Source organism: Elaeis guineensis, chromosome 8, assembly GCF_000442705.2.
Source record: "Elaeis guineensis isolate ETL-2024a chromosome 8, EG11, whole genome shotgun sequence".
Classification (NCBI taxonomy): Eukaryota; Viridiplantae; Streptophyta; class Magnoliopsida; order Arecales; family Arecaceae; genus Elaeis; species Elaeis guineensis.
Genome location: NC_026000.2, coordinates 61982505 through 62008295, shown reverse-complemented (window position 1 = coordinate 62008295; position 25791 = coordinate 61982505).

Here is a 25791-nt window from a genome sequence, read left to right as displayed (position 1 = left end):
CAATAACCTCTATCGCATGGAGGGATCTGTGGTGACCGAAAAGTTTGATGCAGCAGCTGCAGCACAGGACCAGTAAGGGGTTTACAGGATGTGGCACTACCGCCTAGGCCATATGGGTGACAAGGGGCTGAGGGAGTTGAGCAGGAGAGGACTCATCTCTGATCTGGAGGATGGTGCTACAAGAGAGATCTGTGAGCCTTGCCAGATGGGAAAGCAGAGGAGAGTTCAGTTCAACATCAGTACAGCCCGCAGTGCAGTCCCTCTGGAGTTAGTACACACGGATGTGTGGGGACCAGTCCTAGTTTTAGCTAGGAATGGGGCCAGATACTTCATGACCCTTATTGATGATTTCTTAAGGAAACTCTGGATTTACTTCATGAGAGAGAAGTCTAAGGTCTTCACCAAGTTCAAAATCTGGAGAGCTGAGGTGGAGGAGCAGGGGAGGAGCGTGAAGTGTCTGAGGTCAGACAATGGTGGGGAGTACACCAGCAGAGAGTTCTAGGATTACTATGAGGAGTGTGAGATCAGGAGACACTTCTCAATTAAGGGGACTCCACAGCAGAATGGGGTGGCCGAGAAGATGAACAGAACACTTCTGGAAAAGGCACGATGTATGAGGCTGCAGGCAGGGCTTCCAAAGGAGTTCTGGGTTGACACGGTTGACGCAGCGGGTTACTTAGTCAATTGATCACCTCACACCAGGTTGGATGGCAGGCTTCCAGAGGAGGTGTGGTCTGGGAGGACAGTTGGGCTGGGCCATCTACGGGTATTTGGGTGCACGGCCTATGTGCACATCGGAGCTGGTGAGCGGAGCAAGCTAGACGCCAGATCACTCAAGACAGTGTTTCTAGGCTATCCGCGAGGAGTCAAGGGATACAGGCTGTGGGATCCCTTGGAAAAGAAGGTCATCATTAGTCGGGATGTGACTTTTGATGAGGAGTCAGTCCTATAGAGGCGAGCAGGCATGGAGGAGTAGCAGGAGCAGGAGGAGGTCCAACAGGGCGCTGCTGGACAGCTTACCTCTTTTATTTTGCCTCTTGCAGGTACTATGGGAGGATATGACATTCAGGTGGAGAACCTACCTAAGGTGTCTCCATAGGTGGAGAGGACTCAGATGGATGATCAAGGTGGAGAGGTCCAGCAGGAGCGAGCTGGACGAGGACTGATATCGGTGTTGCCCTACACAAGCCCAAGAGGACCATCAGGCAACCAGACCGATATGGCTTCGAGGAGACGCTGTCATATGCCCTGATGATAGCGAATGGAGACCCATATATGTATCAAGAGACTATTGAGAGCCAGGACAGAGAGCGATGGGTCCAGCGATGTCTGAGGAGATGCAGTCTCTCCACAAGAACCAGACGTGGCGATTGGTGCAGTTGCCACAGGGGAAGAGGCCCATTGGCTGCAAATGGGTCTACAGTCGCAAAACAGAGTGGAGCTAGTTGAGGCCTTGGGACACCAAGGTGGAGATTGTTATGATCTGGATGGTGTGCCCAAGGATCAGGGGACCAAGGCTAAGGCCAAGGTCCATCATTCATGAGGGCTTCATGGAGGCTCTAGGGCTAGTTGGGCCCTAGGCTGAAAGGCTGTGGGCCTTTCGGGTTCTTGAGGTCTAGGTTATGTGGGCCTCAAGGGACCAACTCTTTATGGGCCAGGTCTGGGCCTAGGATAAGTGAGATTAGGTCGAGTCATGGGTGTACATAGGCTTGGGTTAACCTAATCTCCCATAGAGTTGGTCAAGGGAGTTTTGGGTTTGGGTCACTTGACCCGGTGTTTATATATACATGTACTTGTATAGGTTTGATTAAGCCAAGTAATAGATGACTCTTTCTCTCAAGTCTCTCTCTCTCTTCTCCCTCTCTCTCCAGCAATTCTCCAAGCCCCAGCAGCAAGAAACCCTAGGGTTTCTTGCCGCCAGTCCATAAAAGAAAGAGAAGAAGGGGAGGTGCTAGCCCCTTCCCCCTTGCAGCCGCCTATCAGATCTGCTCTCCACCTCTTGAAGGAACCTGAAACACTAGGTCCAGACCTAAAATCTCTTGAGAAAAGGTTGGTATAAGTCTCTCTCAGATCTGGAGTTGATCTGAGGTTGTTTGAGGCGTGGGTGAGATCTCCATCAACAGATCTACAAGAAAGGCTGCAGCAGGACAGATCTGCGAGGTCTATCTCCATCTATCTTCTTTCTCATCTAGAACATCCTGATTCAAGATCTATTAATTGGAGGACCTTGGTCCAGGTCTGATCTGGTTGGGTACCAGATCTTGGATTTTTTAGAGGTAGTTTCAGAGGCGTTCTTCATATAGAATGAAAGGCTGACGAAGAAGACAGCAACCAGGCTGATTTCGTCAAGGTCCTTGGATCGTGTCCAGACGACTCCAGATCTATTCGTTGCTGATTTTGCTGTACCCAAAGTCTATGGGAGGAGCCGGGATCGTGCTCCAATAGATTCTAGAATATATAATGAGTAGATAAAAATTTTCACAAATAGATGTGTTCTCATATCCTTTTATGTGAAGTTTGATCACCCCATGTGCAGGTGTGAGGAGGAACTTATGGCATCCGTTTGGCATCCAGATATATTCAAAAAAATTCCAAAAAAATTATCAAAAATAGCTTGTCAAATGTGAAATGTTATCACTAAAAATTATTCTATTTTGAAAGCATTTGATGGAGAGAAGGACTCTCCAAATCTTGAAGAGATGCGACTCTTCTACGCATGTGTGAGACTTCCTTTTTCCAATTTTTTTCTGCCCCAAAAATTCTAGAAAAAATCTCATACTTTGAGATATGCACTAGAGGATAGAGGGTGATATGGGCTACCACACATATCTTAATCCATGCTAGAAGGACTCTTTTCTTCTGCCCATGCCAACACTTATATGCAGAACCTGTTTTGCGCCAAGAGTCCTTCACAACTTGGACTCTTCATAATTGACATTAAAATGAGATGTGGCACCCCAATTTAGATTGCTTCCAAGTGGCACGACCTAAACCAAATACTCACTAAATTGGGCTAGCTAATTAGCAAGGGATGAGACCAAATTGACCTCCAAAGGAGCAAGAGTTCCACATGTGCTAGCATGTTTATCGAAGCCCTGATTAAATCCAAAATTTCAATCAATCTTTTTCAAAAAGGTCCTTGGCCAATTTTTATTTGTGTGTGACCCATTGAATTTCACATCTAGTCAGTAGTAGGTCTAGGTGCAAGTTGATCAAATTTGATTAAATTTCAATCTAATTGATTTAGGTCTAATCAAGCTAACCCGAGTTCAACAATTATAATCTTTTCTAATTGGTGATCGAATTAAACTCTTTAATTTGATAAAAAAATCTATAAGTCAAGATTGATGTCTGCAATATATATGACTATCTAGAAGATATAAAATTTTGGTGAAAATATCAAATATACCCTTCAGTGGTAAGTTACCATACAATTCAATCCTTCGATCATTCTTACATCCTGAATATGTTCATGAGTATGGAATCATGTCAAACTCAAACATATATTCATATCGATTCTCAATTAACCAATGATGACTCCAATGAGAAGTATTAGAAACTCTTTCTAATCTCATTTCTGCTTTTGGCCGAAAGACTTTTTTCAAGTCATCTAGGATTGAGAATACACAAGATGCGATATCCTCTTACTATGAGTGATGATTCCATGTTGACCTACTCACAACCTCCATATACACTCCACCATATCCAGAACACCCTGTATATATTTTAATGCCATGCCTGGGTGTGAACCAAAATATGGGTTTATGTGCATAAGATTCTATGATGGTCTCAGGGTCTAAGGATCACTTGTATAACTCCCACTTAGAGAACCATCTTTGATATGCAAGTAAAGCTTCAATAAGATGTTCTCTTTCATCGAGTCAATTCAGTAGACTCATTTTTCAAATGAACACCCACATCCTTGTACTAGTGTCTCACACAAGTGGCTAGTGAGATTTACCACCCTCTCCATCGAGCATACATAGGATGTACCAATCTATCCAGAATATTGATCCCTGACTCAATGCTCCAATGATCAAAAATATTTAATATTAAGATTTTAGGATTTTAGGTCTCACTAGCATGACCCATTCATGTCTTTTAAAATCATTGCCTTAATCTTTGAGGTTCATCATAATCTTAGACATAATAAGATGCAACTAATATGGTGAATCAATATCTCAAATAATAAATATCATTTTATGAGTTGAAAAATTATAAAAAAAAAATTCTATCGCAGTACACTTGCGATTAGCTTATACGGTACTTTTCTTTCAATCTCCCACTTGCACTAAAGCCAATCACCTTTATATCTCATACAATCAAGATGGCGATTATATAGCTGCTTTGGTATGACCTTAGTGAATGGGTCTGTTATATTATTCTTTCTTTCTGCTTATTCAAGGATAACATCTTATTCCTAATGAGATGGAAGTGTCTGAGGATGTGCTTGGATCTATAATGAGATCTAGATTCTTTTGCTTGAATAATGGCCCCAATATTATCACGATAGAGTGACACTAGTCCTTCATTCTTAAGAATGACTCCTAAATCTATGATGAATTTTTTCATCCAGACAGCTTCCTTAATGGCTTCACTAGCAGCGATGTACTCTGCCTAGTAATTGAGCCATATACTATCTGCTGCTTGGAGCTCTTCCAACTCACTGCCCCATCATTTAAGGTAAACACATATCCTGATATCGACTTACTATCATCCGCTTTCCAATGATCCTCCCTTGGATCAGCTTGAAATCTGATAGCTATGCCCAAAGCATAAGCTACATCAGGCCTGGTACATAGCATGGCATACATAATTGATCCCATAGCCAAAGCATAAGGGATTTCATTCATCTTCTCTCTCCTCTAATATCTTAGGATATTTTTTTGGAGAGTTGTATACTATGACTTGCAGGCAAGTAACCTCTCTTACTTGCCTCCATATTAAACCTCTTTAATTTGAGATCTATGTACTGTGACTGGGATAAGCTTAACATCCCTTTAGATTTATCTCTATAGATCTTTACACCCAGTATATAGGATGCTTCACCCAAATCTTTCATGAAAAATTTATGCGATAGCCAAGTCTTGACCGATTGCTTTATTGGGATATCATTCCAAATGAGCAGTATGTCATCAACATACAAAGCTAAGAAGAGAATAGCACTCTCACTTATCTTCTTATACACACAAGGTTCACTCTTATTTTTAATAAAGTCAAACTCTTTGACTGTCATATTAAATTGGATGTTTCAACTCCTTAAAACCTGCTTCAATCCATAGATGGATCTCATTAACTTGCATACTTGATTTGCCCTCCCACTTATGATAAATCCCTCTGACTAAGTTACATAGACCTCTTCTTCTAGATTATCATTAAGAAAAATGATCTTGACATCCATCTGTCAGATCTCATAGTCATAGTATGCCACTATTGTTGGGAATAATGTCCTAAAGCCAATCGTTAGCCTATTGACGGTTGTACTCTTTCTTGTATTAGTATATGAATTATAAATTAATAAAAGTTATTTTGATATTTTTTCATCATAAATTATTTCATCTTCTAATGAACTCCTGTGTTATGGTGAAGTCCTTAGGACTATTTAGACTCGACAAAGGAGGATTTGTCGTTTAGTCCTTAGACCTGTTCGCGACCAAATGATACGTTGTTACCAAGGACAACAATGTTTATCAAGCATAAGTCATTGTGTGCCATATGGGTTGGTTGTCCTGTTAACCAAGGAGTGTGGAGACACTGGTATGGCATACAGGTGAGATGTAAGGGTACATCTGCACTGAACGTGACCGACTCCGGAGCTTTTTCTGCTGTCAAGATTTGCTCCGATGGGATATGGATATAACTGTCCCTCCGATCTGAGACCACCACGGTGACTTGCAAGCAACTTACTGCACTTAGGCACTGGACTACCTGAATTTCTAATTCAGTGATGGAAGGCTGCTGGGTGTAGTCAAGTACTTGACTTATCAGTGCGTGTGTCAAGATAGGATCGACCACTCCAGTTCAGGAGTTGTGTACAGTCGTGTTTCAATTTAGCAAAATCTTGGCCAGGGTAGTCCTAGTGAGGAGTCACAGGACTGTTTGAGTTGAGCATGATTTGGATGATGTGATCAAGGTTGACAGTTTAACCATGAGTCGTCCTATACACAGGGGTCAAAAGGGATGAATTATACAATAACCATATTCGCGTAGGTTCTGAATGTTGTGATTGTGATTATTGACCTATCTGAATATCGAGTACCATTACCAGATGGTCACTTTGATTAGTAAAAAATTAATTTCTGTGCTACCGGCTTAGGTTCGAACCTGCGGGGTCACACACATTAGAGGTTCCTATCTGATCTGATGGCTGGTGAAGAGTCCCACTGGACTGGGACTCTTGACCAAAAGTCCTAATACTTGGGGACTCTAAGTCCTACATATTTGAGACTCTATGATCGAGAATCAGGATTCTCTGATCATGAGTTTCACACATTTTGGGTACCGGGGTCAAGAGTCCCACTGGTTTGGGACTCTTCGATCAAGGTTTCATATCGATGGACTTTGATGCTCGATTGCCCATTGAATTTGGACTCAGTATTTGTGAGAGGTTTAATTAGTGATTTAATCACTAATTAACTCAATTTGATGGAGTAATTATTTTTGGATCAAGTCCAATTGAATTGGATTCAGTTGGGTTTGACCCGATTAGGTTAAGAGTTGTGACCTAATCGCCGAGGTAGTTTGGTCCCTGTTTGATCAGGGGTTGGACTTAATCAATTCCTAATTTGATTAAGATTTTATTGAGTCTAATTAAGTCTAATTATATTGAGTTTAATTTAATCTAATTGTGGCTAACCTATTTTAATAAGGTTGGTTCAATTAGGTTTGAAACCACCTTTGACTTATCTCCCAGCGCCACCTCACCCATCCTATGCCTATTTGAATTCACGAGAAATAAGTTCTCATGAATTTTCTCTCACGCAAAAGCCTTCCCACACCCCTCCCTTGTGCACCATTTGGGTGGATAAAGATTGGTTGGTTGGCCATTCAAATTCAAATGATGTTTGAATTTGAATGGGCAACTAACCCATGCGCCACCTTATCTATTTGTGTGCCCCTTGCTCTACACGAGAAAATTTTTCTCGTGTAGACTCTCCATGCACAAAGAGCCCATGACCCTCTCTTCTCATGCCAAGAGTGGATATAGATTGGTTGGTTGGAATTTGAATTCAAATTCGATTTGAATTCAAGTGAGCAACCACCTAGCTTTATCCTCTCACGCGGTGAAGATGTGGTAAAGATGCGGTCTTGCACCGTTTTAAAATGAGAGAGAAGGTGGGGCGTGCAAAAAAATTTGATCTGAGAGAGAAAGGGTGGCATGAGAAAGCCTTCTATGTGAGAAAAGAAAAGAAAAGAAAAGAAAAGAAAAGAAAAGAAGAGAGAAAGGGTGCAGGGTCTTTTGTGACTACCTTAGGGTTTCTGCCTAGGGTTCGAGAAGTGAGAAGGTGAGCTACGAGTGTCGTGAGTCCATAAAACTTAGAAAGAGCTTCATCAACCTCTCTACTATCTCTGTTGATGATCTAGAGTGTCTGAGGAATCGACAGACACCGATCGAAGGAGTTCGATCAGCATCAGCCGTCGAAAGGGTTCTATAACGAACTAGCATTCGTAAGGAGCCAATCAGACCGAAAGCTTCGTGTGGATAATTCACAGAGGCCAGACATACTGTGTGGCTGTATTGTGATGATCAAACTTTCTCAATGATGATCAGACTGTAGCGATCGACTACCTGCACGAAGGTAATGTGTTCTGAACACATAACAGTAAAACGTTTACTGTGGAAGTTTAAATTTCAAATTTAAATGCATGCTATATATATCATATTTAGATCTTTGTGTAGGGTTAATATATGTTAATTAATTAGATTAATTAATAATTTTTACTGTAAAATTATAATTTTGAAAAAAATTAAAATTATCGTTTTACCCCTACATTGAAATTCACTTCAACTATAGCAAGCAAATTTTAGATGGACTTGAGCATAGCCACTAGTGAGAAGGCTTCATCATAGTCAATTCTTTAGCTATGACTGAAATCCTTCACCACCAACCTAGCTTTGTAGGTTTTTACTTGGCTATCTGCTCCGATCTTGTTCTTAAAGATCCACTTGCACTCTATTGGGATCATACCCTTAGGTGCATCAACCAAGGTCCATACTTGATTGATATACATCGAGTCCATCTCAGATTTCATGGCTTTCAGCCATTTGTCTTAGTCTCTACTCATGACAGCTGCCGAATTGATCAGTGGATCATCATTCTGAATGATGTTGATCATATTGTCATCAAATCTCAGAGGTGCATGATGTTGGGAATAGTGTCCCAAAGCCAATCGTCAGTCTGTTAACGATTATGCTCTTTCTTGTATTAGTATATGAATTATAAATTAATAAAAAATATTTTAGTATTTTTTCATCACAAATTGTTTCATCTTCTAATGAACTCCTGTGTTGTGGTGAAGTCCTTAGGACTATTTAGACTCGACAAAGGAGGATTTATCGTTTAGTCCTTAAATCTGTTCACGATCAAATGATACGTTGTTACCAAGGATAACAACGTTTATCAAGCATAGATCATTGTGTGCCATATGGGTTGGTTGTTCTCTTAACCAAGGAGTGTGGAGACACAGGTATGGCATACAGATGAGATGTAAAGGTACATCCGCTGAACGTGATCAACTCCAGAGCTTTTTCTGCTATCAAGATTTGCTCTGATAGGATATGGGTATAGCTATCCCTCCGACTTGAAACTGCCACAATGACTTGCAAGCAACTCACTGCACTTAGGCATGGACTACCTGAATTTCTAATTCAGTGACGGAAGGCTGCTGGGTGTAGTCAAGTACTTGACTTGTCGGTGCGTGTGTCAAGATGGGATCGACCACTCCAGTTTAGGTGCTGTGTACAGTCGTGTTTCAATTTAGTAAAATATTGGCTAGGGTAGTCCTAGTGAGGAGTCACATGACTGTTTGAGTTGAGCACGATTTGGATGATCTGATCAGGGTTGACAGTTTAACCCTGAGTCGTCCTATACACAGGGGTCAAAAGGGATGAATTATATAGTAACCATATATGCGTAGGTTTTGAGTGTTGCGATTGCGACTATTCGACCTATCCGGATGTCGGATACCATTGCTAGATGGTCACTTTGATTAGTACAGAAATTGGTTTCTGTGCTACCAGCTTAGGTTCGAACCTGCGGGGTATTAGAGGTTCCTATCTGATCTGATGGCTGGTGAAGAGTCCCACTGGACTGGGACTCTTTGACCAAGAGTCCTAATGCTCAGGGACTCTAAGTCCTATATGTCTGGGACTCTATGATCGAGAATCAGGATTCTCTGATCATGAGTTCCACATATTTTGGGTACCGGGGTCAAGAGTCCCACTGGTTTGGGACTCTTCGATCAGGGTTTCATATCGATGGACTTTGATGCCCGATTGCCCATCGGATTTAGACTCAATATTTATGAGAGCTTTAATTAATGATTTGATCACTAATTAACTCAATTTGATTGAGTAATTATTTTTGGATCAAGTCTAATTGAATTAGATTCAGTTAGGTTTGACCCGATTAGGTTAAGAGTTGACCTAATCGCCAAGGTGGTTTGGTCCCTGATTTGATTAGGGATTGGGCTTAGTCAATTCTTGATTTGATTAGGATTTTATTGAGCTTAATTAAGCCTAATTATGTTGGATTTAATTTAGTCTAATTGTGGCTAACCTATTTTAATAAGGTTGGTTAAATTAGGTTTGAAACCACCTTTGACTTATCTCCCTGTGCCACCTCACCTCACTTGCGCCCATTTGAATTCATGAGAAACGAGTTCTCATAAATTTTCTCCCACACAAAAGCCTTCCCACACCCTCCTATGTGTGCCATTTTAAGTGGATAAAGATGGTTGGTTGGCCATTCAAATTCAAATGATGTTTGAATTTGAATGGTTAACTAATCTCATGCGCCACCTTATCCACTTATGTGCCCCATTCACTACATGAGAAAAGGTTTCTCATGTAAACTCTCCATGCACAAATGAACCCACACTCCTTTTCTTCTCATGCCTTGAGTGGATAAGGATAGGTTGGTTGGCATTTGAATTCAAATTCGATTTGAATTCAAGTGAGCAACCACCTAGCTTTATCCTCTCACGCGGTGAAAATGCTGAGAAGAGCAGTCTTGCACAGTTTTAAAAGGAATGAGAAAGTGGGGCATGCACTAATCTGATCTGCAAGAGAAAAGGGGGTGTGAGAAAGGCCTTCTGCATGAGAAAAGAAAAGAAAAGAAAAGAAGAAAGATTTTGGGTGCAGGGTTTTCTGTGTGTACCCTAGGGTTACTGCCTAGGGTTTGGGAAGTGAGAAGGTGAGCTACGAGTGTCGTGAGCCCACCAAACTTCAGGAAGAGCTTCATCAACCTCTCAAAACTTTTGCTGATGATCCAGAGCATTCGAGGAGTCGACAGACACCGATCAAAGGAGTTCGATCAGCATCGATCGTCGAAAGGATTCTGTAATGAACTAGCATTTGTGAGGAGCCAATCAGATCAGGAGCTTCGTGTGGATAATCTGTAAAGGCCAGACATATTGTGTGACTATATTGCAATGATCAAATCTTTTCGATGATGATCAGACTGCAGCGATCGACTACCTGCACGAAGGTAATGTGTTCTGAACACGTAACAGTAAAACGTTTACTGTAGAAGTTTAAATTTCAAATTTAAATGCATGCTATATATATCATATTTAAATTTTTATATAGAGTTAATATATATTAATTAATTAGATTAATTAATAATTTTCATTATAAAATTATAATTTAAAAAAAAATTAAAATTATCGTTTTACCCCTGCACTGAAATTTACTTCAAATGGTATCAGAAAAAGGTTCTAAAATATGATATACATTTGCATGCCTAGATTAAGTAGTAATCTAAAAGTTTAAATTTGAAATTTAAATTTAGATTTTGAAATTCAAAATTTAAAATTTGAATTTTGAAATTTGAAAATAAAAATTCAAAATTCAAAAAAAATTGAAATTCAAAATTCAAAATTTGAAATTTGAAATTTGGTTGAAATTTCAAATTTCAAATTCAAAATTTAAAATTAAAAATTTGAAATTCAAAAATTTAAAATTTAAAATTTGTTTGAAATTTGAAATTCAAAATTTAAAATTTGAAATTTAAATTTTGAAATTGGTATATTTAGATATACTTGATCCAAGTAGCAAGTAGTCTAATTGGGTTGGTTGCCATGGTCGTCCGATCATAGGAGAAAAGTAGGGTTTAAAGGCCCTCTCCTCTCATTCGATGGGGTTCTCTTATGGTGGTAGTGGTGCCGATGCGATTTATCCCATGCAGACGAAGCAGCGAAAGGACTTAATTGTAAAGGTTCAATTGTAAAATTTATCATAAATGTGTTAGATTAGATCTAAAAGAATATTCATGATTTATTTTGATTGAGTTATTTTCTATTATGTAATTAGCAATAGGATTGCTGTTTATGAAATGTACTGATCTATTTGTGAAATAAGTCAACATATTTGGTGAACAAAAAATAAAACCTTTCAAATTTAAAAATTATTTTTGAAATGCCAAACCCTGATCCATCAGCCCAAATACTTAATTAAAAGAATTAAGTGTTGTCTAGTTGGTCTAGAATTATGAATTAAGACCTAAGACAATTGCATAAACTTGTGGATCAATGGGTTAGATGGATTAGGTCCATAATTCGGTTAAACCTAAGGTTAGCTTAAAGAAATAGACTAAATTAGAGTAATTGATCAAATCTAATCAAAAGTTGAATTAGATTAGGTCAAGGACACTTTAAACTCAATTTCAATAGTTGTAGTTGAATGGGTCCATGTCTTTAACTAGACCAAGATGGACTTAATTCATGGCTACGTGGTGGAACCCTATTTACTAAGTTGATCAAATTAAAACTAATGAACCGGTTGGTGTCTAAGGTAAGTTCGGTAGTCTGACCAGTGGTTTTTAACTGGGAGCTACTCGCATTGATTCGATCTCTGACGAGTTAATGGCATATCCCTTCCACTGATCTCACTTATCTGGCCAATCTGGTGAGTTATATTTTGATTAGATCACTTGGTGATTAGGGCTCACCCATGTCATTAGGTAAATCATTGTGACTGATTTAGGTGCTCCTAATATCGATTTTAATTAAATCATTTTTAATCTGACTTGGTGAAGTCAGTGGGAGGATTAAAATTGGCTAGTTAATTTCTTCTCTTCTATCCTTTAATAAAATCTTTAAAAATTATTAGGTCCCTAAAAATGATTAAGTTATAGTGATAACTAAGTCATTGCCTCCTATTAAGTGAGTGATAATGAGTCTATTAGTTTAATAATCACTGGAGGCCCAAAGGCCTGGTGCTTATTGACTAATAGAATTATCATTCATAATATGATCATTTGGTTGAGTCTTTCTGATGGTGGTCAGGTTGGCCGGCCAAAGTCGGGCCTAATCATTTATTGGTCAGATTCACCAAATCAAGTCATGTTAATGGTTGGACCTAACCAGATCTTTTTAGTAGAGGCCAAAGCCTATTGATTAGGTTCTGGGGCAAAATTAATTACTAGAAGTTGTTTAGAGAAACAACTGGTTATTAACCTACCCATAGATGCACATGGGTTGACCAACCAAAGTTGGGCTCGTGTGTAATCTGTGTGGATTCTAGTACCCACTAAGGAATTAAAGTAATTCCTCGAATTGGAGGTTGAGGCTACCAGTTTGTAAAAATACTGGGAGAAACTTTAGACTAAAGTTCAAGTCTTTAGTATTAATAATTTATGTACTAATAAAGGTTTGATTTTTCTTTATGCAGCTATGACCACTACCCTGTCGCTCTGGTCATTATTAGATAATGACAAGCTCATGGGACCTAATTTTGATAGCTGGTATCGAAAATTGAAAATCGTCCTTGAGCATGAGCAGATCCTTTATGTAGTAACGGATCCGGCACCTGAGGAGCCAGCCCCGAACACTAGAGGGACGGTCCGAGATACTTACCAAAAGTGACTTAATGATCGCACCACCATTCGGTGCATAATGCTGGCGGTAATGAATGATGAGTTCAACCGCAGGTTCGAGAATGTCCAGCCATAGGAGATGCTTCAAATATTGAATGACTCCTTTGGCATGCCTGACGATGTTGAAAGGCATAAAACTAGTTGTGCCATTTTCAATGCTCGGATAAGGGATGGGGCCTTAGTCACCGATCATGTACTGTACATAATTGAAATGATTGAGTGCCTAAGTAAACTGGGCTTTCCCTTGCACAAGCAGCTCGGTAAGGATGCGATCCTTAATTCTTTGCCCAAGTCCTTCCTCCCCTTTCTTACTCATTTTCGGATGACAAAGCATGCAGTGAACTACCATGACTTGTTGGGGTTGCTACAGAACTTTGAGAAGGATTACCAGCTCCATAAGGAGTCGGTGAATGTTGTGGGAGGGTCTTCTTCTGGTCGTCGACCCTTTAAGAAAGGGAAGAAGAACAAGAAAAAGAAGAATAAGAAGGTGCAGCCGCATGCTGGGATGTCTGCATAGGGTCAGACCAAGAAGCACAAGCCCGACCAGAGCCAGGAGGAGTGCTTCTTTTGTAAGAAGCAGGGGCACTGGAAGAGGAACTATTTTCTATACATTGCCTCCCTAGACCTGAACAGACCGAAGAAGAAGCAAGGTAATTATATGATAACACCTTACAACTTTTTCATTTGTGATACTACTGCCTGGGTATTGGATATCAGAAGCCCTTATCATATCTGTAATTTGATGCAGGGTCTATAGGTCAATAGGAGATTTGATGAAGGCGAGAGGTTCCTGAATGTTGGAGATGGAAGCAAAGTTCCAGTTCTAGCTTTAGGAATCATGAACCTTGTAATCAACTCTCGTAATGTAATTCTGAGTGAATGTCACTATTGTCCAAGTTTTTTATTAAATATTATTTTGTAGGCCTTTTGGCCATGTACAGTTATAAATTTTTAATAAAAAAAAATATTTACAATATCATTTTGAATAGTGTTACAATATTTATTGGACAACTAAATAATAAAATTTACTTACTATCACAGCCTGTTAATATGGTTCAAACCTTCGGTAAATGCCCTAGAATGAAAAATATGTCAGAAGTCTACCTTTCGCACTGTAGGCTAGGTCATATCAATAAGAACAGGATAAACAGGTTGGCTCAAGAAGGAATTCTTGAAGTTGGTGATTGTGAATCACTTCCAACCTGTGAGTCATGTCTTCTTGGAAAGATGACCAAATCACCTTTTACTGGAAAAGGTGAGCGAGCCAGTGAACTCTTGGGTCTGATACATTCTGATGTATGTGGACCCATGAACTCAATTGCAAGAGGTAGATATTTCTACTTCAGAACCTTCACAGACGACCTATCGAGGTATGGGTATGTCTACTTCATGAAGCATAAGTCAGAGTCATTTGAAATGTTCAAACTATTCTGAAATGAGGTAGAAAAATAAACTGAAAAGTGTATTAAAACTCTTCGATCTGATCGAGGAGGTGAATACCATTCCAATGAGTTTCTGACATATCTTGGGGAGAATGGGATTCTCTCTTAGTGGACTCCTCCTAGAACACCACAGCATAATAGTGTGTCTGAAAGGAGGAATCGGACCTTGTTGGACATGATTCGATCCATGATGGGGTTTGCTGGTCTGCCGATCTCCCTCTGGGGTTATGCGCTCGAATCGGCTTGTTACCTTCTAAATAGGGTTCCGAGTAAGTCTGTAACCAAAATGCCTTATGAGATATGGATAGGACGTAAGCCAGTACTCTCGCACCTTAGGGTTTGGGGGTGTCCGGCTAATGTTAAACGTTTAATTACGGACAAGCTTGGACCTAGGTCTGACAAGTGTTATTTCATAGGGTACCCAAAAGAGACCAAAGGGTATTATTTCTACCTAGCTGATGAGCAAAAGGTGTTTGTCAGTCTTAAGGCAATCTTTTTGGAAAAGGAGTTTCTTGGTGAAGGGACTGTTGCCTCTAAGGTTGAACTTGAGAAAGTTCGGCAGGTAGAAAAACTGACACAAGTTGCTGAACCTAAACTGGATTTGGTTAGATCAGATCCGGAGCCCATTGTTCCTGCACCCTTAAGGCGGTCTGGTGGAGTACCACGTCAACCGAACAGATACTATGATTTCTTGGTCCGGGACAGCGATCCTGTCGAATTTGATGAAAATAATGAGGATCCGATCACCTACATGGATGCAATGTAGAGACCTGACTCTGAGAAATGGCTAGAGGCCATGAAATCCAAAATGGAGTCCATGAAGGTCAACGATGTGTGGATATTGGTTGACCCACCCGAAGGAGTAAAACCCATAGTGTGTAAGTGGGTCTTCAAGAGAAAGAGGGCGCAGATGGAAAGGTGGAGACCTATAAAGCCGTCTGGTTGCCAAGGGATATCATCAATGTTATGGTATAGACTATGACGAGACATTTTCTCCTATGGCAATGCTCAAATCCATTCGGATTATGCTTGCGATAGCTGCCCATCTGGACTATGAAATCTGGCAGATGGATGTGAAAACAGCTTTCCTAAATGGAGAGCTGGATGAAGAGGTGTATATGATACAACCTGAAGGGTTCACATCCACAGATGAGTCTAAGGTGTGCAGGCTACAGAAGTCTATTTATGGACTTAAGCAGGCATCCCGGAGTTGGAACATACATTTTGATAGGATGATCAAAATGTATGGCTTCGTTAAGAATGGAGAAGAGCCCTGCATTTATAAGTGGGCTAATGGTCCAGTAGTGGTATTTCTTATACTGTATGTGGATGACATTCTCTTAATTGGAAATGATGTCCCTGCATTACAGGGAATAAAGATTTGGCTGTCGTCACAGTTCTCCATGAAGGATCTGGGAGAAGCTTCCTACATCCTAGGGATGAGGATCTATAGGGATAGATCTTAAAGGTTGCTTGGCTTATCCAGTCCACGTACATTGATACTATGCTGAAGAGGTTCAGCATGGAGAATTCCAAGAAAGACTATCACCGATAGGTCATTTCTCTCTCGAAGAGAGATTGTTCGACAACACCTCAAGAGAGAGAGCGTATGGGTAGAATTTTATATACTTCGGAGTGAGATCTATCATGTACGCCATGACATGTACATAACCAGATGTGGTATACTCACTAGGGTAGTGAGTAGATACCAATCTGATCCAGGAGAGAATCACTAGAAGGTTGTTAAAACCATCCTGAAGTATTTGAGAAATACTAAGGACCAGTGGCTTGTTTATGGTGAATCAGACTTGAGACTGTTTATAAACTCTAGTTTTCAGTCTGATCACGATGACAGCAAGAGTGTGTCAGAATTTATTTTTACTCTTAATGGTAGAGCTGTCTGCTGGAAGAGTTCCAAGCAGCACACTGTGGCAGATTCAGTTTGCGAGGCAGAGTATATCGCTGCATCAGATGCTGCCAAAGAAGCGGTGTGGCTGAGGAAATTCATCATCGAGCTCAGAGTAGCACCCTCCCTTATTGGTCCAGTTCTAATCTATTGTGACAGCTCTAGAGCCATTGCTCAGGTGAAGGAACCGAAGGCACACCAGCGGACGAAATATATTCTGCACCACTACCATCTTATCTGAAAAATCATGGATAGAGGTGACGTCGACCTTCAGAAGATTGACGGGAAGGAGAACCTGACCGACCCATTCACTAAAGCCATTACGGTGAAGGAGTTCGACGACTTCAAGTCGAAGATGGGTATTAGATACTGCACCGATTGGCTTTAGACCAAGTGGGAGATTATTGGGAATAGTGTCCCAAAGCCAATTGTCAGCCTGTTGACAGTTGTGCTCTTTTTTATATTAGTATATGAATTATAAATTAATAAAAGTTATTTTGATATTTTTTCATCACAAATTGTTTCATCTTCTAATGAACTTCTATGTTGTGGTGAAGTCCTTAGGACTATTTAGACTCGACAAAGGAGAATTTGTCATTTAGTCCTTAAACCTGTTCGCGACCAAATGATACATTGTTACCAAGGACAACAACATTTATCAAGCATAAGTCGTTGTGTGCCATATGGATTGGTTGTCCTCTTAACCAAGTAGTGTGGAGACACTGGTATGGCATACAGGTGAGATGTAAGGATACATCTGCACTGAACGTGACCGACTTTGGAGCTTTTTCTACTGTCAAGATTTGCTTTGATGGGATATGGGTATAACTGTCCCTCCGTCTGAGACCACCACAGTGACTTGCAAGCAACTCACTGCACTTAGGCACTGGACTACCTGAATTTCTAATTCAGTGACGGAAGGCTGCTGGGTGTAATCAAGTACTTGACTTGTCGGTGCGTGTGTCAAGATGGGATTGACCACTCCAGTTCAGGAGCTATGTATAATCATATTTCAATTTAGCAAAACTTTGGCCAGGGTAGTCCTAGTGAGGAGTCATAGGACTGTTTGAGTTGAGCACGATTCGGATGATCTGATCAGGGTTGACAGTTTAACCCTGAGTCGTCCTATACACAGGGGTCAAAAGGGATGAATTATACAGTAACCATATTCGCGTAGGTTATGAGTGTTGTGATTGTGACTATTTGACCTATCTGAACATCGGGTACCATTACTAGATGGTCACTTTGATTAGTACAGGAATTGATTCCTGTGCTACCGGCTTAGGTTCGAACCTGCAGGGTCACACACATTAGAGGTTTCTATCTGATCTGATGGCTGGTGAAGAGTTTCATTGGACTGGGACTCTTCGACCAAGAGTCCTAATGCTCAGGGACTCTGAGATCTATATGTCTGGGACTCTATGATCGAGAATCAGGATTCTCTGATCATGAGTTCCACACATTTTGGGTACCGAGATCAAGAGTCCCACTGGTTTGGGACTCTTCGATCAGGGTTTCATATCGATGGACTTTGATGCCCGATTGCCCATCGAATTTGGACTCAATATTTATGAAAAATTTAATTAATGATTTGATCACTAATTAACTTAATTTAATTGAGTAATTATTTTTGGATCAAGTCCAATTGAATTAGATTCAGTTGGGTTTGACCCGATTAGGTTACGAGTTGACCTAATCACCGAGATGGTTTGGTCTCTGATTTTGATCAAAGATTGGGCTTAGTCAATTCCTGATTTGATTAGGATTTTATTGAGCTTATTTAAGCTTAATTATGTTAGATTTAATTTAGTCTAATTGTGGCTAACCTATTTTAATAAGGTTGGTTCAATTAGGTTTGAAACCACCTTTGACTTGTCTTCCTGCGCCACCTCACCTCACTTGCACCCATTTGAATTCACGAAAAATGAGTTCTCATAAATTTTTTCCCATGTAGAAGCCTTCCCACGCCCTTCTATGTGTGCCTTTTTGAGTGGATAAAATGGTTGGTTGGCCATTCAAATTCAAATGATGTTTGAATTTGAATGGGCAACTATCTCATGCGCCACCTTATCCACTTATGCGCCCCATTCACTACACAAGAAAAGGCTTCTCGTGTAAACTCTCCATGCACAAATGAACCCACGCCCCTTCTCTTCTCATGCCTTGAGTGGATAAGGATAGGTTGGTTGGCATTTGAATTCAAATTCGATTTGAATTCGAGTGAGCAACCACCTGGCTTTATCCTCTCACGCGGTAAAAATGCTGAGAAGACGCGGTCTTGCAACATTTTAAAAGAAATGAGAAAGTGGGGCATGTGCTAATCTGATCTGTGAGAGAAAAGAGGGTGTGAGAAAGGCCTTCTGCATGAGAAAAGAAAAGAAAAGAATACAAGAAAGATTTTGGGTGCAGGGTTTCTGTGTGTACCCTAGGGTTACTATCTAGGGTTCGGGATGTGAGAAGGTGAGCTACAGTGTTGTGAGCTCACCAAACTTCAGAGAGAGCTTTATCAACCTCTCAAGCACCTTTGCTGATGATCCAAAGCATCTAAGGAGTCAGTAGATACCGATCGAATGAGTTCGATCAGCATCGGCCGTCGAAAGGATTCTGCAATGAACTAGCATTCATGAGGAGCCGATCAGACCGAGAGCATCGTGTGGATGATCCGCAGAGGCCAGACATACTGTGTAGCTGTATTGGGATGATCAAATCTTTTCGATGATGATCAACTACAGCGATCGACTATTGCATGAAGGTAATATTTCTGAACACAACAGTAAAACGTTTACTATAGAAGTTTAAATTTCAAATTTAAATGCATGCTATATATATCATATTTAGATCTTTGTGTAGGGTTAATACATGTTAATTAATTAGATTAATTAATAATTTCTACTGTAAAATTATAATTTTGAAAAAAAATTAAAATTATCATTTTACCCCTGCACTGAAATTCACTTCACATGATGCACTCTATTTGACCTTCGGAGAAAAGGTATGTATTGTGGATGTATCTCATCTTTAGGTACTTCTGATTGAGGATCTTCTTGTGGTCCAACCACTAGTATTTCTGGATCGATTTGTAGATCATGAATTTCAGTAAGTTCAATATTCCTCCTACTACCTTCTTCTTGGATGAGTTCATTTTTTTAGAAAGCGGCGTGCCTACTAATAAACACCTTTTGTTCAGTAGATGGTAGAAGTAGTATCCATTAGTTTCTTTAGGATACCCTATAAACCTATATTTATCTGATCTAGTACTAAGCTTATGTCCAAAATATTTTTGACATAAGCAGAATAGCCCTAAGTCTTAAGATATTTAAGATTAGACTTTCTTTCCTTTCATATCTTATATGATGTGCTTGCAACAGACCTTGAAGGCACCCTGTTTAATATGTATGTGGTAGTCTTTAGGGTATTATCTCTAAAAAGATATTGAAAGATAAGTGAAGCACATTATGGACTGCACTATATCCATCAAAGTGCGATTCTTCCTTTCTGCTACACCATTTAACTAGGGTGTATAAGGAGGGATCCATTCAGAGAGAATACCTTTACTTTTAAGATGATCAAAAAATTTACTAGATAAGTATTCTCTTCCTTGATCAGATCGAAGAACCTCGATATCTTTTTCAATTTGTTTCTCAATCATACATTGATACTCTTTGAACTTATCAAAGGCTTCGAATTTATGTTTCATAAGATACACATATCCGAACCTTGATAAATCTTTCGTAAAGATGATAAAATTGGAGTATCTTCCTCTAGCCTGAGTTATCATTGATCCACATACATCTGTATGTATTAGGGCTAACAACTCATTCTGTTAGATGTGTGCCCTAGATGCCAGATCGACTGACACATTCCTGTACAAATCTAAGGGCAAAATTATAATTTTGACTATAAATGAATAAAAGGGTTATTCTTCTATCACATTGTGTACATTGTGTGTGTGATACATCCTTTGAGTTAGTGGGAATGTTAATTCATATTTTTAAGAGTTAAAAATTTAAGGCATGAATTTACATAACTAACTCATAAACTGCTCCTGACCATAGGATCATCACGAGGATGGTGATCGATCCGGAAGGTTGGTGTACGATCGCTTCCTTAGGATAGATGAGTCTTGAGTCTATGGTGTGAAGATACCAGAGTGAGAGTACAGGTATTCATTGAGAATGAGAGTACTGAGCGTGATCATCTCGAGCAGTCATAAGAAATTCTATCTTCTCATCGATGACTAGCTCGATGCTGCAGTTGTGTGTCTAGTTCTTTGACCTGAGGTGCATCATCGGTTCACCTTGAGTGTGTTATAGTTTGACTACACTATAACTCAGTCTCCTAGCTATCCGAAACCCTGAGATGTATGTTGGCTGTAGCATATTAATTGTAGGAACCAGATTGCATCAAGATGGGATCTATCAACCTCGGTAGATGAGAGGAGTAGTCCTATGGTGATCGAAAGATCGAGTCCTTAAGCCCATGGCTATAGCAGAGTGAAATAATGAAAAAGAGTTTTCCATTGGGGTTTCACATCGGACTCGAATCGATCGATTAATTCATATGACTGATGTTGGGTTTGACGAGTTCACCTTAACCCTAATTCAGTCGGGACTCATGATAGAGGAACTCAATCACACAGGTAACTGCACCGAGAGGTTCATCTTCAGTTCTGATGGATTGTCACCATATACTGCTAGGTGTCACTGGTGGATTTTGGGAGCAATTAGAATGATTTTGATGATCGATCATTCTAATTGTCTGAATCAGAAGAGTTCTGATCCATCGAAAGGAGTTTCGATGATGTCAATGATGAGATCATGACATGTCTCATTACTATACAGAATTGAATCTAACTGGGTCACACAAACAAAGGTTAGGGTCTGGATGTCATCAATTGGGCTAGCCCAATTGATTTGGATAAGATCCAATTAGGTTCAAGAAAATCGTGCTAGCACTCGATTGAGCCTAACTTTCTTCTCGTGTAATCTTTTCTGTCTCTACTGAGCCAAATGTGATCTAGCTCATCCAGAGAACCTTGAGAAGGTTTCTCTCAGTTTAAATAAAGCTTGTCCAGCTTAGAAAAGGCTTGTCTTAATTCATGAGATGAATTTAAGACAACACCTGCTAATTTCTAGCACCTGCCAATTTCATTTTAGGACATCTGTCAAAAGTTGACATATGGGTCTTAAACTGAAGAGGACTTATTGAAAGATTTTTGTGGAGTGTCCACATGCCTAAATCTAATCAAATTGGGTGCCATAATCAGATTATGGCATGAGCCCAATTGGATTTAAGTAGGCGCCCCAAATGGATAAGAACCAAAGAGTCCTAATAAACTTGGACTCTTTGGTGCCACCTTATTTGAGCCTATCCATTGTTGGTGCCAACATAGGAAAGAGCATGGGGATTCTTATCTAATATGATCAGATTATATCACTCCAGCAATTAAATTTTTTTCAAAATTTATTGGAATTTTTTGATTGGTCAAATGATGTGGCACTGCGCAGCATACAAGGTCTATATAAACCCTGCTGCACCTAGGGTTTCGGGGCAGAACTTGTTTTGTGCAAAAAATCCATTGGCTGCCACCTCCTCCCCTCTTATCTACATCCCCCTGATCTCTTTTCTCCTCTCTTCACGTCCAAGAAGTTGGACATTCATCTGGCATAGGTGCAAGGCGTGGTGACACCTGGAACAGAAGGCTGCAGGACTTCTTCGACAGGCTGCTGCTCCAACTTCAGGAAGATTTTTGAAGATCTTCCTAATCAGATTTAGGTCTGATTTTTGGAGCAAAGAATTGTGAGGAGAAGACATTCTAGATCATACCTGAGTGGATACTGGTAGAGGCCAGGCGCTTGTGTGGCTACATCAGAACCTCAGGCAGTGCTGCGATCATCTACAGGGTAATTAGATTACCCTTGAGGTATGTCTATGTTTCTCATACTTTTAGATTTAATTTTAAAATTAAAATATCAGATAATAAAATTAGATCTAATATACATTAGATCTGATATAGCATAGGATAAAATTTAAAATTTATTCCACTCCAGATTTGATAAAATCTGGAAGATCCTACACAAGAAAAAGATGGTTTTTCCTTCAAGTGGTATCAGAGCCAGGTTGTTGGCTCTATTTCAGATCTAATTTAGATCTAATTTTAATTTTAATTTATTAATATTAAAAAATTTTAGATTCATATCAGATATGATAGGATCTGAAATTAAAATATTTAAAATTAAATCTAAGATGATCTAACATGCATGAGATGCATGACTAGACTAGGATTAGTTGAATCCATGAATAGTCTTAAGTTTTATATTTTAATGAGATTAAAATATGAATTAAATTTAATTTATTTTCTATTTTTTAATGTTATAAGTGTTATAATCAGATCATAAAATAGAAAATAAAATTTTAATTTTTTCGTAAAATTAATCTGTTACATGCCTAGACTAGTTGTAGAACTGATCTAGTAACTTGTCTAGAATAGATTTAATTTTGAATAGTTTAATTTAAATCTTTTTTTGTAGATATTACATGTGATGTATCAGATCTGAAAGCATGTTAATTAGATTAATTTTTGATACATGAGATGTATGCAAAACATGTATTAGTTAGATCTTAAATTGTATATGTGATATGTTAATTTAGATCTAACTAGTTTTGTAGTTAAATTTATATTTTTGGTTAAGGTGTTCCTCATGACCGTCCGGTCATAAGAACAAAGTAGGATTTAAAGGCCCTCTCCTCCCATTCAATGGAGCGTTCATATGACGTGTAGGGGTGCCGCGTGTTCATCCTTAATCAGAAATCAAAACTTACTTTTCTGCAAAATCTTAGATCTTGAAACCCTAGGATTTATTATACATGCTTTGTTTATGAACCCAAACTTAATTAATGTATTAAGTTTATGAAATTATATTAGGTCTAAAATTGAGAATTTTAGATCTAAGATATTTTCATAAGATTGGGTTCGGGCTTGGGTAGCTCAATTAGGTCTAGCGGTTGATCAAATGGAATCAAGAGTTGGTTAGGTGAGATCATGAAAGCTAATAATTGACTAGCTTAATAGGATTAAGTCTGGGTCAAGGTCGAATCACATTTAGATGTGACTCGATCATGTTAAGACCTAATTTGGCTCAGAGGTTAGAGTCTGGATTGTAGGCTAACCCAATTAGTTTTGGTTCGATAATTTGGTGTCTAAGGTAAGTTTGACAGATGCGATCGATTAGTTTTTAATTAGGAGCTACTCGACTCGAATGCGTTCTTATCGAGTTAATGGCATATCCCTTCCACCGATCTCACTTACCTGGCCATATGTGTCGATCCAGTTCTGATTTGAGGTGGCTAACAATTCGAGCTAACCCATGCCACTAGGTTAGTCATAATTGTTATGTCTATGTCAAATCAAATTTAAAGAGACCTAAATCAAATCTCCCTAAGAAAATATTAAGTCTAGGTCTTCCACCATTGTGGATGTGCGGGCCCTTCTCGGGGTTGATTGTTCTCGACTGGTTATAGTGGCTCAGTTGCATCGGAAAGACGCAACCATGTCCATTAGGCATTAGATGCTACAGATTAGAGGATGGGTTGGGCTCAATATTCTGGATACGGTGAGGGACCCAATCAGGAATCTAGTTCGTGCAAATGGTGGGTTTGGCTTAACTAAGGATTGGAGCAATATCCTGGATACGGTGAGCTTCATGAATTAGAGACCAAGTTTTGGGTGCACCATGATTAGAGAATCATTGGACAAGAGTTGTCCACTCATCGATTGATCCATCACCAATAACTGTTAGGTGAGGTGATGAGCCAGTCGGTAAGATCGCACCACCCACTAGAAATCACTAATCATGGAGATTTTCATATCTCTACCAAGGAGTGTAGGGATCTGAAAAAATAGTGGGAGCCTAATTTGTTTAAAAATAAAAACTCTAAACAAATTGGTTGAGTCTGATTACAAAATCTAACTAGAAACTTTCGACTCTCTACAGGAAACATGTCTGCCTCAAACCCCTGACCAAAATTTTAGACAATCATAGACTGACTGGACCAAATTTTAAGGACTGGTTGAGGAACTATAGAATTATTCTGGGTTCCAAAAAATTGACTCATGTCTTGGACTAGGACCCACCTGCCATGCCAGCATGTCCGATCGTTGAATAGAGAGCGTCTCTGAAAAAGTGGACGGACGATGATAACAAAGCCAGGTACTATATGTTGGGTGCAATGTCTGATGACTTGCAGCACCAACATGAAAATATTTTGACTACCCGTCAAATGTTGGCTCACCTACAAGAGTTGTTTGGTAAACAGAGTCGCGTGGCCAAGTATCAAGTCTGTCAAAGACTTTTTAAGGCAAAGATGCGTGATGGGCAGTCAGTCCAAGATCATTGTTTGACAATGATCAAGGATCTTGAGGAGCTTGAGAAGCTCGATATCATTTTAGACAAGGATTTTCAGATTGATGTTATCCTTCAGTCCTTGTCCGATGCATATGATCAGTTCATCATGAACTTTCATATGCATAAGATGCAATGTACCTTGGCTGAGTTAATGAATATGCTGGTTACGGCTGAGCATTCAATGAAAGGTTCAAAAGGCTCAGTTTTTACTGTGGAGCGACTTCTTCCAAGAGAAAGTCTTTTGGAAAGAAAAAGAAGTCTGCGAAGAAGCAGAAGGTGGATGGGAAGAAGAGGAAGCGAAACTATCCTCAGTACCTGGCCACCCTGAAGAACAAGAAGGATGGTCCTTCTGGAGGTATGCTCATTATCGAATCTAACCTTATGATTTCTTCTGCATCCAGTTGGGTACTTGACTCTGGTTCTAGTGCTCATTTGTGCACTTCTATGCAGGGTCTTGAGGAGAGCAGGAGGCTGAGGGATGGAGAGATGATCCTATGCATCGAAAATGGAGTAAGAGTTGCTGCTGTGGCCATAGGAACCTACCCTCTGCAATTACTGTTAGGATTAGATTTAGTTTTAAGAGACTATTATTATGTGCCTGCAGCAAGCAGAAATTTGATTTCTGTTTCATATTTAGCACAAGAAGGCTATGTGATTAGCTTTCATAAGGACCATTGTAATACTTTTTATGAAAATAATAAAGTTGCAAATAGTTTTGTTATTAATGGTCTCTATCAGTTACATGTTGATGTATCTGTTTTTAATATTGAGCAAAATGTGAATGCCATAGGAATTAAAAGGCCTAGAGATAGTCTAAATGATAAGTATCTATGGCACCTAAGGCTAGATCATATAGCGGAAGACAGGGTTAACAAATTGGAGAAATTCGGGCTATTGAGTCATTGACTTTCGAGTCATATCCAGTTTGTGAATCATGCCTT